We start from the raw sequence: 18,671 nt of genomic DNA, 5'->3' as shown, positions 1-18,671 counted from the left end.
TCTTGGTTGGTTGTTGGGTTCCTTTCTTTTTACGCACTTTGAGTATAGTTTTAGAACAATGAGCAATTCAATGCTCGGCGCTCCCACAGCGCAGACATCTCCTCCCCTTTCTCCAACACTTGTTCTCAGTGTGATTGGCCTTTCCGCAATAGTCACAAGTCAAGTGGGAAGCCATCTTTTTGCTTTCCAGAGAAGTCTCCCCCTGTCTGGTTTGGCTTCCTTTGATAAATCTTTCATCTACCGCCCCCAATGTCCATGGTGGCCCGAACAACCGGTTCACTTTCTGTACTTTAGAAGGTGCCATTGCTTCGCTAGGTTCCTCACTCACGCTATCCACTGCACCCCTTTTTCGTATTTGGGAAGCTTTCACTTGCGCCTTTGCATTCCCGATGCATTGAGCCTTTTCAAGGGCCTCCTCGGAAATCCCTTCGTATTTCCTTTTTAGTTCTAAGTTCTTATGCAAGAGCTCAATTTTCTCTAAATACTCGTGCTTCCATCGCCCTTCCCAGTATGCGACTAGTTTCTTTTGGACTTCTACTTCATCTCGAAGAACTGCGATTTCCTGATACATCTCAACCCAACGTGCCATTTCACAGAATTGCTGGACCTCAGATGATAGCCTGTCGGCAGAACAATGGGTCATAATAAAGTCTTGAACACAAGTGGCACTCTGGATCCATGTTTGGTTCAGCTGTTGTTTCCTCCCTTTCTTCTCTTGACTCTTGGTCTCGTTTTGTTTCATTGCTATGACTATGTCCGCGACTACGTCTCTTTTTTTTTTTTTTCTTTTCCCCCCTTTTTCCCTCTCTCTTTTCTTTCCAAAAGGGTACTTAATGCATGAATGCAAATAACAAAATCTGTCATACCAATTACACAAATAACATATCGCACATAACACGCCATATTAAAAGACGGATAATCAAGTACACAAATACATATCAAGTTGGACAGATAACCATGTATACAAGCACATATACAAGCACATAGACTAACGTCAAGTAGTAGTAACATACGGACGAACCAAAAGGAAAAAGTGAAATCATCCCAATATCAGCCCGTCTAGTCTCTCACATCACTTACTATCCAAACTAGATGTCCTTTGATCTCTTGTGCTCATTCTAGTCAGACAAAACCTGTTCATGTTTCCAAAATACAAAGTTCAAATACCTAGTAGCTTGCATCGCCCAATTCTGGAGTACTCGGGCGCGAGAATCCGAAATAAGATAGTTCACATCTCGAGCTGGCCAGTCCCAAGAGTAAACCATCTACAAATCGAAATTCCTGTCCGACATACTTATCCATGGTCCTCAGATACCATGAGAAAAATTAAAGACCTATAACACTTCAAGGTTCATAACTTATGCTCGAACGAGCACTTAATCCTTCATACCCATTCGACCATCCGTTGAATGGTTGTGGCAACTTGATCTGGCCCATTTTCATTATTCCTTCAGAGCCTTGTCCTAGCTCCCAATCCCTATTTGGACCACCGGAATCCATCTAGGAATACAAGTCTATAAATCGAAATATAACATGTACTTACTGTCCAAACTATAGGCAAAAGAGGGGACACAAAACTTATGCATAAAAGACACACAAAAGAAAGGTTCTAAAATTATACTCAAATATATACATGTATTTACAAAGTCACACCAAAAGATTTTCAATTTACCCGACCTCCAGTCGGTACAAAATCCAATATACACAAAAGTGAGTCAATATACAAAACCCAATAAGCACTGGCTCCAAAAATCGAGCCAGTCAACCAAATAACAAAAGGGAGTAGTCATGCCAGTTCTCACAAAAGTAATCCACAAAAGTACCACCAGCTAAACAAAAGTACAAAAGCGACCCTACACGCCTCCCCTAGGGTCCAGGTTCCCAACGGAACCTAACGTGTCCATCTCGTCCATCACCTCTGGACCGGCGGCTCGTGGCAGTGCCTCCGCGGCCATCTCTAGTATGACCTCGCAGTCCATCGAAATACTCCGAACCCTCTCCTTCAGCTGCCTCTTCAGCGATTCAGCTTAAAATATCTAGTACCTATAACATATGTCCCACTTGCCCCAAGTCCTCTTAACCTAGGCGCTCTGATACCACCTGTGACAGCCCTACCTTCCCCTAAGGCGAACCAAAGGGGTTAGCGGACTGCCTGCCCAGCTCTCGCCAGGACTAACGGTGCAGTTTAAGAGTGATCTATTGCGTTCCGGAACTTATAACGCGCGTAAACAAGACAAAAGGGCAAAATAACCCAAAATAAAAGAAATGAAATCCGGAGTCGGCCATGAATAGTAACCGACCCGTCCGAACCCAACCAAACCTCGAAATACATCTACAACATAACATTAAGCATTTACAAGCCAAAATGGCATTTAAAAGTGATACAAAAGTCACTACATATGTGGTTTGCCAAAACAGAAGTGAAAACGGCCCTAATGATACATTTAGGGTCCCATTTTATATACAATACAAAAGAGACATTCATCTAGTTCATTCGGCAACCATTTATCAAAATTCATTCCAAAAGAGTCATATTCCTGTAAGGAAAACAAAAGGAACGGGGTGAGCTAAATGCCCAGTGAGAGCAACCAAGTTCATAGATGCATCAAGCTTAACAGTCCAATTTACCAAATATAAGTAAAGCCACACATCAATAATGAGGATAAAAGGATACGGGTGGCTCTCAAGAGCCCTTTTCCTCGTTTGAATTCTTGATCGGGTTTCATTGACTCTCCGTCAATGTTTGAAAAGTAACCAACCGTAGACCCACTTAACTTCCATTCCTTCCACCTAACATTCCTCAACCGGGCCCGAAATCCAAACGCTTGCTTTGTGGTATTAGTCGAGTAAACCGGAATCAAGAGTCTCTCATACTACAAGATTCCATATAACGTTGCCCCAAGGTGCATTAATTGGCACGACCAAGCCCTCGCCGGCTCGATTCAATCAATTACCAATGGGGATTGAGCTCATGGATAATATTTGAAGTCGTGGAGACTCGTCCAAACGACATCAAGTCATGTATTTCATTTCATGTAACATTTCATATAACATTCCAATAACTTTCCAATAACATGAGAAACAACAAGTGAGAGTGATAAAGTACACTTTCACTTCAAGTAATTAACATTCAAAGCACCAAGTTCAAGTAGCAAAGCCATATAATAGCACACAAGTGAGTAGTACACTCACCAAGCTAGCACAATGTGGTTTCAAGCACTTTAGTCAAAAGAACGTTGTGCACCACCGTCACGCCCTAAAACATGCAAACAAATACAATGAGACTCGATAACGAGTCATAAACCAAGGCCAAACATGACCCCAATAGGATTCCATAAGCATATATAAACATTAAAGGAAACCAGAAATTTTGGAAATGTAACTAGCTTTGGCCCTGAAAAAAAAACAGTTTTGACGTCATTTTGCGGTAAGGGCACCAATTTCACTACGCTTATCGGATGAGGGTGCAAGACCCACCGTTTCGAAGCTAAGAGACAGGGCTACAACATCACAGAAGGTCACTCAACCCAGTTTTGAGTGTAAACAGGTAAAAAATACAAGATACTACATTAAAATCGTAAAACAGATTCACCAAAACGTATTCTAGCGGAAACATCATAACTCAGGTTCTACATGTCCAAATCCAGAAATTCCAAAACCAGATGAAAGCTAACAAACAGGGTTAAATTTCATCAGAAGGCCTCAACACCCAATTCGGAAGTAATCTCAACCAAAATAACCAATTACAGTCGCAAATCCCAAGTTCGGGTAAAACAGAACAGCAATAGTATTTTCAACTTTTCTCACTCTACACAACTCCGATTGACCTGAAATTTTGTAGAAACCTCTAAAATGTCATTCTCTACAACTTTCATGTTTTGAGCTAAGGCCAATTCGGCCTCTATCTAGTACCTAAAAATTCGGACAGAATGCCCCCTTAAGAACCCTAGATTTTCCAATTTTCTTCCAAAATAGAAATTAGTTGCAATTAATCACTTTTCCCACCTCCTATAGTCATTATAAACCATATCCAATCATCATAGATAGCCACACCATCATGCTTCTATTAAAACAGAAATTTCCCCAAAATTAATAAAAAGTCATCATTTCAACCACAAATCAAGAATTAATCCATAAACTTGCATCTTCTACTTTCACTAAGCATGATTTGAGCATCAATTAAAGGAGGAGGGTGGTTCTTCACAACTTACCTTTACAACAAGAGAGAGAGAACTATGGACCACCTTAACTTTCCAAATAACTTCACCAATCACCTCAAAATCACTAAGTGGAGGAGTTTTATGGAACAATTGGAAGATTAATCGGTTGATTTGAGAGATTGAGCAAGATTGGAGACCAAAATTGTGAAGAGTTTCTTTCCTTTGAGCTTCAAGAAAGTCGGCCAAGAAGGAGATATTTTTGATGAATTTTGGGTCATTTTTGGTTATTTAAGTCAATGGTAAGAAAGTCTTAAAGTAAGCCCAATCAAATGGTGACACTTGTCACCTTTTATTAAATGCTCAACTACCTTGTCTCCCTTATATCAATCCACTTAGCACTCTCTACTTATCTCTTAACACCTGGTAAATTAATTCCAGTATTCAAAACTTAATCTAGTTGACCGAAGTTTTCCGAACTTTTCGCACTAGTTGGTCCCACGTCCGGTATACACTCTTAATTTCTCAAAATCTATTTGATACTAGAAAAATCATCTAAAATTATATCTACTCCTTAAAATTATCTAGAAAAATTTTCTAATCACGAAAAATGCAGAAAACAAGTCATGAAAAATTCTAAAACCTAGAAAATGAAAATTACGGGTTCTCACATGTTGATATTTTAGTACTTAATTATTTGCTCAAATTTAATTATAATAAAATTATATAATAAAATTTTTTTAATCCCACGAGGGAAGCGGGGCGGGACGGGAACGGGCGGGGGAAGCCGGGGGCAGGGAACGGGGCGGGGGGCGGGAGGAATTAAAATGCAACGGGGCAGGGGTTGGGGGAGGTGTCCCCCGCCCCATTGCCACTCCTAGTCTTGGTCGTGGCTTCTAGTCGTAATTAGATTAGATCGTGACTAAGAAGGTTGCGGTCAATGGAGGGGAAGGAAATTGGGGTGCAGGGAAAGGAAAAAAAAAGGAGGAAGGAGAAGAAGAGAGAGGAGGAGGAAAAAAAGAGAAGGAGGAGAGAGGAGAGAGAGAGAGAGAGAGGATCCTGGGTATGGGGGTGGTGGCCATGGTGGTGGAGAGTGATGGATAATGGTGTATTTTTTTGTATATTTGGAATCAATTTTTATATATTGTATGGATATGATATTTTTGAAATTATTTTTGTTTGTGTATTACTGTAGCATTGTATATGAAAAACTAGGGAGTGACAGCCCGCGCGACGCGCGGGAATTTGGTGCTTGTGATTCCAGATAATTAATAATTATTGTTTAATATTTTGTAGTATAGGAGCTAAAGTATGATGATTTTATCATGTGATTTTAATAGAAAAATCATAAGTTACATAGTGAGTCAATAAAAATAATGTGCAATGAGACATTCTTATCATTATACTATATAAGAATCCGTTGTGATCAAAAGTTATGTTTGAATTTCAACTGCAAAGATAAGGGTAGTTTGAAAATGTAAGAATGTTTGAAGTGCAATTGAAAAGTATCCAAAGTCTCTTCTAAAACTTATCCAAGATGATAAAACATTTTAAAGTATCAATTGGACCCTTCATCTCTCGAATCTATATATGTTCGCGAAAGATCCCTCAAGCAATGCTTCTGATTTCTCCCTCGACTTAAGCTCAACCTGAATTATCAAGTCAAGTTTATCCATCAATCACTTTGCATCCAATCTAATCTAAATAATTTTATTTTTGACTAACTATTTATATAATTTGGTGGGCATAATACGACTTAATCATATGTTTCTTACAAGGATAATAATGCCCAAAAATGATAGATAAATAAGAAACTTAAGTGGTCTTTTTCAAAGTTTTGTAGAAACTATTCAGATTTGGTATTTTTTGCTAGGGGCATTTCTTTATAATCTCATAAATAAGTTCAAATCTGCATAATTGTTAAAGATCTGAATTGAAACTATCTTGATTATAAAAAATTGGTGCAAATAATATTTTCTAAATTTGAAATTGTAGAAAATAGTAACTAAAATTAGAAGAAATTCCTTATACGAGTTCGAATTGCAAACTATAGGTAGAAACTGCTTAATGATATTTTTCAATGTTTACTTGTATAAGTATCCAATATAGCATCTCTACTTAATTGACTCGTTTGAACTATAGATAATAGTTGCTTCAATCAAATCAAGAAACATTATTTATCATTGTACAACATACAATTATGAGTAAATGAATTAATACAATGCAATCAAAATGGTACTATAGCTAAAGCATTTAAACTAATCAAGTTCCACTACAAATTCTTTTAGATAGCATAAAAAGTAAATTTTTTGTATTTGAAACTATATAAACAGTAGAATACAAAAACGAGATCATAACATGGAAAGCAAATAGAGTACAAATGACATCTTAGTACTATGTAGCATGATTAATTTTCTTTTTTAGTTTCAATGAATTACAAAATTCTAAGTTAATAAATTTTACAATTATAAAATTCCCAATTAAAATAAACACAAGCTGAATTCCAAATCCATATTACATGAAAAAATAACTACTTGAACCATAACTGCTGGAATGTAGTCAGCAGATCCCTGGAATCAAGAACAATAGGAGAAAGTTCATGAGAAATAAGGTTATTTGACTTAAATAAAGAGATAATACCTTGGCCGAGAAGGAGAAGATGATAAAATTGCTTTTCTGATTATTTTAGAAAGTGACAATATTATCTCAAATTGTACTTTGACCAGAGACAAAATCTCTGGGATCTACTAAGGAAAACAATACAATTAGCCAGTTTTTGGAATTAGAAGTATCAAAAAGCAAATTATATGGAGTTTTTGAATAAACCAATCATCTGGAAAAAAAATTACAATCGAAGAAGACAAACCCAAAGAACTCACCTCAATCTAAAGGAAAAGCTACGCATTCCACCAAATATTTAATAACCATAATAAAACCAAATGGGTGAAATCGAAAAAGAAGAAAGGGTATTGGCTAAACATGGGGGCATAAATATGATAATGATTGTTCAGATAATAATTAAGTTAATTAATTGTAATTAAAATTCAATTATGTAAACATCCAATTAATTCCTTAACGGATGAGAAAGGTTTCAAGAAATTGGAAGGCTTGGATGTCAGTATAATCAATGATTAAAAGGGCTTTTATGTAATTCTATCAAAACACAAGCTTAATTCAGTTGTACTTGATACTCAATTTGGCACCAAACATTGTAACATACCAAACCTGCCCCTAACTTTAAATGTCTGAAAGGTTATATAAGTAATTATAGTGAAATTAAAGCTATAATGACTTGTACTCAATATTTCAATTACACTTCAAACACTCTCACATTTCCAAAATAGCCCCACCCTTGCGGTTGAAATCTAAAAACCGTCTTTATCCTAAACTCGTTCTTATATGGTATAAGGAATTGTTTTTCAAAAATTGAAAAATCCAAACAGAGCCCTTAGTATCAAGCATTAACTATTACACCAAAAGCAATTATTGTTAGTGAAAATCCAACTTTATTTTCTTCCGCTCCGTGGCAATGCAAAGCATTTTACTACGCCCAGGCAACATGAGGTGATTGCATTCCAATTACTTTCTCCCGAGTAGTGAAAGGATAGCACTGACCATAAAGGCTAACAATCAACCCTCAGTATCCACCTGGCAGATTTTGAAATTGCAACTTCACTTTGATGCTAACTGTCGTGATCAAGTATTTATCACCATGTAACCAACTACTCTAGCCAACTACTCTAGCCACCATGCAGAGTTTTAAAGTTATTCTTGAATATAGGTCAAGGATCGCTTGACTTGCATTTTTGTTCAAAATTTTCTGAAAATTTCATCCACAGGTGCAAAGGCGGTGGCGATTCAGTCCCCTTTAAATTCTCTATTGACCATCTTGAATCCACTAGTTCAATGGCGATTCAGGTATAGAATAAATTTATCGCGTCCAAAAAAAAAGTATTTATCACTAAGTGAAAAAGAATTGCTGCTATTAATAAAAGCCTAACTGTATTCTTTTGATATACCTTGGCAGCACAAAATGCTTTATCACCGTTGGATCAACACGAGGTGATTGCAACTCAATGGTGCCGTGAGTCGGACGATTAGTCCACAGCCAGTTTTGTTATTCCGAATTAATGGATGCTGCTGATCATGTCCCCAACAACTGCCACAGATCGAGTAGAAAGTATATATTGATCACACATAGCTTTTTTGCTTATGACAAGTTACCTAATCTCCCTTATCATAAAGCAAGCATGCTTTGTTATCACGCATGCATGCTTAGCAGGTAGCAGTGAGCGTCAATTTATCCTAACTGTTCAAGATATTACAATAAATTGTATCTAGAGATTAGGTAGAATCCAACTTTCACTGGTTAATTGCTCCTGAGATATAACAGAACTCAGCTACATGTGATTTTACATTTGAAGTCCAAATTTTACATCCAATTGTGACAGTATATACACCGTCAATATATAAAAGATTAACTCTTATTTAATATGCTGAAGAAAATTTTTCTTAAATAACCCATTGAGTTAGGTCATGTGTTTGGTGAATTATTTTTTGATATATAATTTCTTGAACTTCAACAAACATACCAAAATCTACTGATGAAACTGACCGATCCAACGTTATTACGCTTCCTAAAAAATTATTAAGTGATGTAAATCTCTTACATTTGTACTAGGTATAAGTAGCCAGATATCTTTACTTTTATTGACTTTGCATTAGATGTATTTTTTAAATGCTGTAGATTCTGAAAATCCAGCTTTTGTTATTCACGTTTAGAAATATTTCAGACTTTAATTAAATTTAATATATGCGACAAAATCTAATTAATTCCTTGTTTTGTGTAAAATATAGCCGTTACTATACTCAATTATTATACAACTTAATGCTGGCGTGATGGATATTCCAAAACCACCGGCCTTTGAGTTGGTGGACACTACTAATGCATTAAGATTTGGTGGGGTGGGAGGCAAGGTCACAATTAAATATGGCCTTGCTTAAAAAAGCTAGGCGGATGCGTAATGCACCTATTTGGTCCGGTGGTGGTTCATTCCCCTCCAGATTAACCCAAGACCTCTTCAAGTCATCCCCTTCCCATAGTATAGGAAGCTATCATATCAAAAAAAAAAAAAAAAGTGATAGATATTCCAAATTTAATAGCTGTCATAAATCATAATCAGTGAGAGATTAAATGCCCTTGCACATGTAGGCTTCTATAAAGATACACCATCTACACAAATTTGACCACCTACCGAATTCTTATATTGAATTGCTTTAATTTGATTTTTTTGGTGGTTGAAGCAATTGACATGTTCTTAAATGAAACGAATGATTAAATATGGTCAAACAGAATTCTTTATTGCATTAGACAAAGGATCACAACGAAAATTTACCTTCCATCTAATTAAATAGTTGACCAAATTATGTTAATATTGAAGGAATTGAATCTTTTTTTAAAAAAAATTCTTTGTTATGAAAGATCAGATGAATTGAATCTTTGAAGGGCTTAACGAGTTAAAATTTTTAAACTCGTTCTAGGTAAGTGCCATGATATCCTTCATTGTCAAGTTTAAAAATGTTTTGAAATAATTAACTATTATCTTGTTAAGTAAATTGTTGTTAACGTGCTTCAGTCCCTTCGAAGACATCCGATAAAATTGAAACGATACAAAGAAGATCAGCATGACCCCTGCACAAGGATGATACGTGTTGCTAACGTGCTTCAAATACATATTTACCATTGAGATAATTCAAAAAAGGGACGCAAAATCTTATTTCTTATGTACATATTTACACTAAGAATATCTATCTATACAATATATAGGACAAGAGCACCACTATGTGGCAAGTGGAGTTAATACATAAATGATAATACTCTATTATGGATAATAATAACATGTGGTACTTTTTAAGTAACTATCGGTAACGCAAAACTATTAGTATTGCTCTTTGTTTTGGATTGCTGTATACCTACAACTAATTAGTGTACCAATAATAATTAATAACTAATTTTTATTATTTTGTACACCTTTGCTGGCAAAGTTTCTAATTTTTTTTTCACTTTTCATCCCTTCTCACACCCTTCCACCCCAACTGTCAGGCATTGAATTTGAATCTTAAATATAATAGCAAGAAAAGTCTAAGAACCCTCTCCTAGTAACTACTCGAATGATGAGATCTTAACTCCTCTCTCATTAAAGAGGAAAAAAAAGGAAAACAAAAAGAAAACAAAAGACAATAAAAGAAGGGAAAATCGTTCAAAACGTCCCTCACATTTTATAAAATGACTTTTTTCATCCCTTACTTTTAAAAGTGTACTTTTACATCCCTTACAAATTCACATTGGTCAAATTTGGTCCCTATCTAGGTTTCTGACTAGTTTTTGGCCGGAATTCATCACATGCCTTGCATGTGATCATTTTTTAGGGGTAAAATTGTCAAATCAAAATTTATATAATCCATCTATAATCCCTTACATTTCACAAAATGAATCGTTTTGTCCCTTACATTTCACAAAATAAATTTTTTCATCTCTCAGATTTCTCAAAATGAATTTTTTTTATCTCTCATTGATCACGTGTACGAATAGTTTTTATTTTTTTAAATTCGTGAATATATCTATTTGATTTCATCTAAACAGTACAAATAATATGTAATATATCTCTATTTGATTTTACCTAAACAGATCGATATATACATGGGTTTAAATCTAATAATTTTGTTTTAAACCTATATATATATATATATATATATATATATATATATATATATATATATATGATTTCACCATGTGAATCTATTCAATATTTGTAGTCTTTTCTATTTTAGTAATAATTCATGTATTGAGTTGTTTAATAAGAGTATCTAATTAATCGATGTTAATTCGAATTCTATAGTCATGCTAACAAATTGCAGTTTAAATCTGAAATTTTTACTCGCTACCTTTAAAACCAACAGTTGAATTTCTTACCTTATGATTATTTTAAAATTTGAAAGTATCAATTACTTACTTCTTTTTGTCATACTTTTCCTTTGTTTATTTTTTCTGTCTAAATTTAATTCAATTTAAATACTTGATAATGTTTAGAATTAAATGTCTTCTTTGTTTTCAATTTTTGAGTAAAAGGAATGAACATGAGTGAAAAACTAATAATTTTTTTAAACCCCTGTATGTATTTTTTTAAATTTCACATAAACAGTATGTTTAGGCAAAAATTAAATAGAGATATATTACATGCTATTCGTATTGTCCAAGTGAGATCAAATAGATATATAAATTAGTTTTAAAAAAAGTTATTCATACACATGAACAATGAAAAATGAAAAAAATTATTTTATAAAATATGAGGGATGAAAAAAATCATTTTGTGAAATGTGAGGGACGAAAAAATTCATTTTGTGAAATGTGAGAGACTATGGATTGAATTATATAAATTTTGATTTGACAATTTTACCCTTAAAAAATGATCACGTGCAAGGCACGTGGTGGATTCCGACAAAAAATTAGTCGGAAATCTAGATAGGGACCAAATTTAATCAATATGAATTTGTAAGAGATGTAAAAGTACACTTTTAAAAGTAAGGGATGAAAAAAGTCATTTTACAAAATGTGAGGGACGTTTTGAACGATTTTCCCATAAAAGAATCCTCTTCTCGTACCTTTGCAGCAATAACTTTTTCAGACTTTCAATAACATTTACAACTTTAAAAAAGTGTTGAGCAATCCAACAGATGATTAGACTTTATCTACATTCATTCATATATTTATTGCAGGCATTTATTGACCTATAAGACTAGTTTGTGGAAAATCACAAAAGGATCGCTTGATAAATAAGTAATAGGAGCCTGTTCTAAAAGAGGTGCGGGTGGTTGAGGCTATCTAGGCCGGTCAACGGTCCTGGTCTAGACCCGGATCCGGCCCGGATCCGTGAAATTATTCCGGGTATGGGTAGGGATTTAATTCCGTTACCCGGATTCGGATCCGGATCCGTTTTGTCAAACAAAAAATGGATCGGATACGAAATATAGTATTCTGACCCGTATTAGACCCGGATCCGGATATAAATGGATTAATAATTTAAAATATGTATATTTATCAATATAATTTGATTAGGATGATGTATTTGAGTAAAATCAATTTGATTTATTTTCTTATTAGTTAGAAATTAGTGTATAAATATATTTTTTTCTCATTTTTATTAGAAATTGTAAATTTTCATAATTTTTTTCGGGTAGACCCGGACCCGGATCCGGGACCCGTCGGATCCGGATCCGAAACATAGAGTAGAAGACCCGTTGGGTAAACGGGGTCGAATCCGGATCCGATTTTGTATACCGGGTCCGGGTCCGGAATAATGAATTCCAACCCAGACCTGACCCGTTGACAGGCCTAAGGCTATCCACTTGCTACAACGGGGTCAACTAGGCAGAGTTAAGGGCAGAATGGTCCTGGAATAGTTACTTTAATTTGAAAAAACTGTAAAGTGTTTTGTTCAATTTTTGTAAATTACTTTGAAAGGGCCTGTCAATAGGACCATTTGAACCGGACTTTCATAAGTTTAGGATCAACTCATTTAATTTGTAATACTTTCGGATTTCGAATCATAAGTTTTAGGTTAATAAATGTTAACCTCTTACTAGACTCACAAAATATTCAGATATATTTTGTGCCTTATTCGGGTTTAACCCAAACTCACTTATTACTCTTTAATTTTCTTAATATAATTACTATAACTATTAAGTTGTAAAACTAATTTCACATTTACAGGACTACAACATTAAAACTATACATGAACAAGTAAAAATTCTTAAAAAGTACATAAATTATATCTAATTCGTTCAAAGTACATGAAAAATAATAATAAACCATACGATCATAAACCAATACATCTTCAAAGGTTAGAACTTCTTCATAGTTTTGTGACTTGAATCGATTTTGACTTGAATCGATTTTAACTTGAATCGATGTCAAGAAAATTGGGGCTTGGGCTTTCGACCTTTTGTTTCATTTTGTACTTCTAACTGAAATATGTTGAAACTTCAGTATTCATATCTATTTTTGTGTTTTGTAATTAGTATTTAGTAATAATATATTTAGATATATAATTATATATAATATCAAAATATTATTTATATATATATCATATTATTATATATGTAGGTAATTAAAGGTCGGGCTTTTATTGGGTTTCAAACAATAAGGCCCGAGTTCAGCTCATATTTAATTCTATCCTAATTTTTAGGTCCAACTTCAACCCAGCTCATTGAAAGGTTAGGCTTATCAGGCTTTTTTTCGGACTGAATGAGCCAAACTCAGGTTGATCCGATCCCATTGACAGCCCTACTTTGAAAACAATAACAATATACACCATGTCATTTAAACATGATATTAAAAACTTTTTTTTATCTCACACATGCCATTAAAGAGAATGCACGTTGTGTCATTTAAACCTTACAATTTTTAACTTTTTATTTTTTTTTATTTTTGTCTAATCATAGTTATCAAACTTCGAGAATGTTTAGTACTATAGTTGTCCCTGCCTCTAATTCAATAAAGAGAATTTAACCTTGTCTATGTAAGTTATTTAAATTCTAGAATGTGTATCTCCTTTATGTACTAATTGTTCATGTACAACTTGAGTTCAAGATCAGTTTGTACGGTAGAGGTTTTTTCTGGAAATTTGTTTATGAAAAAAGTTTAAACAAGTATTTCACTTATCTATTTATCTCACATACACATTTTTAAAGAAGAACTCTAACAACATCTACATAATGCTTAATTATGTATAAAAAGTGTAAATAAATGAAAGAAAAATGAAGAAATTTTGTTACTATTTTGGTTTTATTTGATTAGTGGGGATGTTATTAAATTTTCTTGCATTTCCCAAGACACTTTTGTCTGTCCAAAAATAAAAATGGTAGTATTTGAAGGCAAATTGTTGGTTAGGAAGAAGAATTCTAATAATGACTAATAACCATCATCAACTTCACACTTGCTCTCACCCTTTCTTATGTTAACCAATCTTGCACGGAAAGTGATTTGTTACATTATCTTCTTGCATTTCACTTTAGCATTTAACTTTCTTCGTATCTAGACTATAGGCAGCAAATCAACCCATTTAATTAAATTTATTCATACCCACCCATGAATAGATGGGCATCGGTATCTTAAATTTTTGCATATGGATATAAATGGGTTACCCAATAATAGCCATTTAACCCATCAAATCCAATTAACCCATTTAGAATTATTTTCTCCCAAATCTCCTCTCTTCCCCCGCCCATTTTTTTTTAGATTTTTCATTTTGTTATGATATTAACTACTTTTGTTTCATTATTATTATTAATTGTTGGTTTTATTTTATCATTTTATTTTCTCTTAATTTGTTAACTTACTCATTCTTTAGCATTACCAATTTATAATAAGTTTTAGCCTATTTTCCTACATTTTCAAAATGAAATTTTAAATTTACACTTGAAAAAAATATTAGGGGCTCAAAATTTTTGGATTAAGTTTTTATGTTAATTTTTATAGTACTTAATTTAAAATTTTATATTCTTATTATTCAATTATTAAATAATATGTAATTTTGTGACATAGAGTATAAATGAAAAAAAAAATTGGTAATTAGGCTTATTAAAAATTATAAGTAAATATTTAAAACTAATGATGGGTACAAAGAGCGGTATAAATTGATAACTTAGTTTGCAAAAATGAATTTAAATGAGTTTACAAAAAGTTAAAATAAATGGGTTATAAATGGGTAATGGGGTTACCCAATTCATTTTTTGACTTACCCATTTATACCCATCTAATTAAATGGGTATAAATGGGTTGACTCACTTATACTCATTATCCATTTTACCCAACTCAAACCCGTCCAAGTCACCCATTTTGACACCTCTAATCTTGACAAAGCCTTGTGGAATTGCACATTTAATTTCAATTAAGTTATTTTGCATTTGGTTTTTACCCAAAAACAACAAAAAAAGAAAGGATCCTTGTAAGAAAATTACATGGCAAGCAAATGTTTGAACACAACATCGAAGGATTTGCAAATAATTCTTTAAAAAATTCTTTTTCTCATATTCAATTTATGTTTAGCAATTCATAAGATCAAGAATCACTTCGAATTCCAAAAATAGGAACTCGATATTGACTTTACACATCAGTTAATTTCCAATTGATTATATTTTCATATTATTTGGATTGTGATTTTTTGGAGAAACATTTTAACATTTTCCGTGAATATTGTTTCTACATGGTTTTCAATTACATTTTTATCTTACATAAATCACATTCAAAAACAATGCTACAATAATTTTCTCTAAACCTACCAAAATAATGCAATCCAAACGGACTCGAAAATTTCTCTTTCAAAGAAAAATAAAATAGAAACAATTTTTTTTAGGGTAAAAAGAAGCAATTTTCAGTTTACATGGGAATCATACCTTAGCATATGCGTTATCCAAATCCCATTTTAGATTGTCTACTCTTTTCGTTTGTCCTTACCTAAAATAAAGGTCCGTGCATCTTGTACCTGTACGTTAAGGACAAGAATATCCCTTAACCGTGTCCTTGGTATCTCTGTACAACCGACATGGTTCCAGTTCTACATTATCTGCTTTCGAAGACAACGACTATGCTTTTGACAATGCTACCCCTCCATCGCCCTTTCTCTTTCTCCATAAATTCCTTCTTTGGGTGGGTGGGTGGTTAATTGAAGCTCTTGTGGATATATAGTCAGTTTTGGGATCTAACTTTTTTTTTCCTGAAATTTTTTTCCTAACAAGGAAATGGTGAAATTTAAGCAGTAGAGAGGAGATAAGAGAATTTGAATCAAGACCTCCAAATTCTGGAATTTAACTTATATTACTTCGTTTAATCATAACCAAAACAAGATAATGGCTTAATGAACTTAAATAGTTCTAAAGAAGGGAAAAGTTTTGTACGGTATAAAAGAGAATTACTGATACTCATGAGTAAGGTACCACTAAGGAGAATTAGACGATGCCTTCATGAGTAAACAAGGAAGATTACTTAAAAAATGAATGGCTTGGCTGCCTAATTAATGAATTAAAGAAGACATCGTGTATAAATTATAATTATATAACTTATTTTTATTGGTTTTTGAGAAAAAAATGTATTGCTAAAAAGTACCCAGCAAAACACTCATCCTTTTACAAAAGAAAGTACAAAAACAATGTTGAAAAAAAATACTCCCTCCGTCCCACTTTGATAGTCATGTTTTCTTTTTTCGTCTGTCCCAAATTGTAGTCCACTTTCCAATTGAAGAATGCAGTTATATTTCAATTTCCCTAAAATACCCTTATTCAATGTAGGTTGTTGTTACTATAAACTTACCCCATTTAATGAGAGTTTATTCTTTTTTTACCATCAATTCAAGTTTCCATAAAGTTGTACGCTAATTAATGTAAGGGTATTTTAGGAAAATAGCTACCTAAATTGATTGTTCTAACAAAGTTAACTACTTTTTCTTAAACTGTGTGAAAAAAGAACCAGAACTATCAAAGTAGGACGGAGGGAGTAATGGAAAAGGCAGGCTTGACTGCCTAGCTAACCTAAAATAGACTATCAATTGTATAGGACGGTATTTAATTAGCCATGTTTGTTATACTAATATCTGATTGAGTATACGCCAACCAGAAATCCGTTATGTGCCCACTGTAATGGCTACAATCAAAATTCAAAGCATCCACCCACATTTGTTTCCCAAATTTTACAAAAGCAAATATCAAGATTATAGATGCTTGAACCTTTTATGGAAGTTTATGAATTATTGATAGGGTTTTAAATGTTTACTATAAATCGATCCTTTAAACTAATCCTAAACTTAGACTCCATCTGCCAATTCCGGTAACTTATAAAAAGCACTTCTGATACAAAGTATTTTTAATTGAGGTGGCAAAATGGGCGGGATTTGTTCGGGTTTGAAATGGAATCGAGTCATCTGGGTTTGGGCCCAACCTTACCCATATGTGTTTTGAGACTAATTTGGACGGGATCACTTTGGGATGGGTTTAGATTGATCCCGCCCAATACCCAAATCTATTTTCTACATATTTTTTTTCCTTTAATTCATTTTTTATTTTTTATATAACTTTAATATTTTTGATTTATTAAATTTATTTTAGTTTTATTAAATAAACATGCAAGTGCTTTATACTCAGGATTCCCACCAAAAATTGAATTAACAAATAAAGGAAAAGATAGATATACAGATATATTCCAACATATATCACTATGGCCAAGGTACTTAGGGTGTTGAATATTTATTCTCATCATTGTCCAAGGATGACAGGTCTAAACTGACTGAAATGCTAGAAATTCTTGTGGATAATGACTAGGAAGACTACTAGATTATATTCGCTAGTATGACTATAATAATTGTTAAAGATAATTTTTGAATCTAAGACTCCGTTTGGATTGACTATTTTTTCAAAAAAATAAGTTTTTCAAATACAATATTACAGTAATATACAATAACTCAAAAAACATCCCATCCATATTAGTATATCAAATATTTAAAAAAAAAATTATAGTAAAAATTTTTCATATACACTGCTACAATAAAATATTTCAAAACACCCCTAAAAAATAGCTAGTCCAAACGGAGCCATTGCTATTTGAGCCCAATGGGTACCCAAGTATTTCCCAAAATTTTCCATCAATTAATGGGTACAATTGGGATTTGTCCCATTTTAAACACAATATCAAATTTCAGTACCCATCCCGCCCAAAATTCCCATGGGCATGGGTAACCCATTGGGACTTGGGACAAATTGCCACATCTAATTTTTAACAAAAGTGCTGTTAAGTTATCAAAAATTGAGCTCTTTTAAGTTACGAAAAATCAATCATGGAACACCTTAAAAGCTCTTTTATTTACACGCACTGCAACGCCAGACGGGCTTATGTCAAAATTTTGGATGTACCTATCCCTAAAAGATGAACACTCGAGAGATTTCTTAAAATTTCAGACTCTCATGTGATGCAACAATTCCTCTTATAGAATATATCTCGTGATGGTGTTGATATAATTGTACACTGCCAAACAACCTTTTGATAGACATAAAAATTTAGAATTTACATAGCTAAACCGCAAAAGATGTTTTCTTTTTTTCTTTTTTCTTTTTGGCTTTTTAAAACCTTTTTTGTGCCTAAATAATGCTGCTACTTCTTTTTGTACATAGAGTTTTTCAATGAAATATAGGATACAACTCTAAAAAAAAAAAATGACCTGAAAGTTTGTCTTTTCTTTTTGAGTATAAGTGGAAGGTTTCGAATTCAAGATCTCTCCTTTATATTCTTTTCCCCCACTCTAAAGTTATTTACACATACAACAAAAATATCTTATCACACTGTACACAAAATATTGTTTATGATAACCATTTGTCGTTCACTGGTACTACCCTTTTTGAACCATACAATAAAACATAAAATAGCCCAACCATGTTAAAAATTGATTTTTCTTCATTTGCATTACTAGA

At 33.3% G+C, this 18,671-nt stretch overlaps 1 non-coding gene across 1 annotated transcript; it reads left to right on the top strand.

Annotated features, from left to right (window-relative positions):
• Positions 1-9,792: 9,792 nt before the first annotated feature.
• On the top strand, positions 9,793-9,896 carry LOC113688703 (U6 spliceosomal RNA). The gene has a single exon (XR_003448066.1). It is a non-coding gene; the product is annotated as a U6 spliceosomal RNA (small nuclear RNA).
• Positions 9,897-18,671: the final 8,775 nt, after the last annotated feature.

The sequence above is a fragment of the Coffea arabica genome, chromosome 5e (assembly GCF_036785885.1).
Source record: "Coffea arabica cultivar ET-39 chromosome 5e, Coffea Arabica ET-39 HiFi, whole genome shotgun sequence".
NCBI classification, from domain to species: domain Eukaryota; kingdom Viridiplantae; phylum Streptophyta; class Magnoliopsida; order Gentianales; family Rubiaceae; genus Coffea; species Coffea arabica.
Note: the sequence above shows the minus strand (reverse complement) of the source record. Positions and strands in the feature narration are given on the sequence as shown.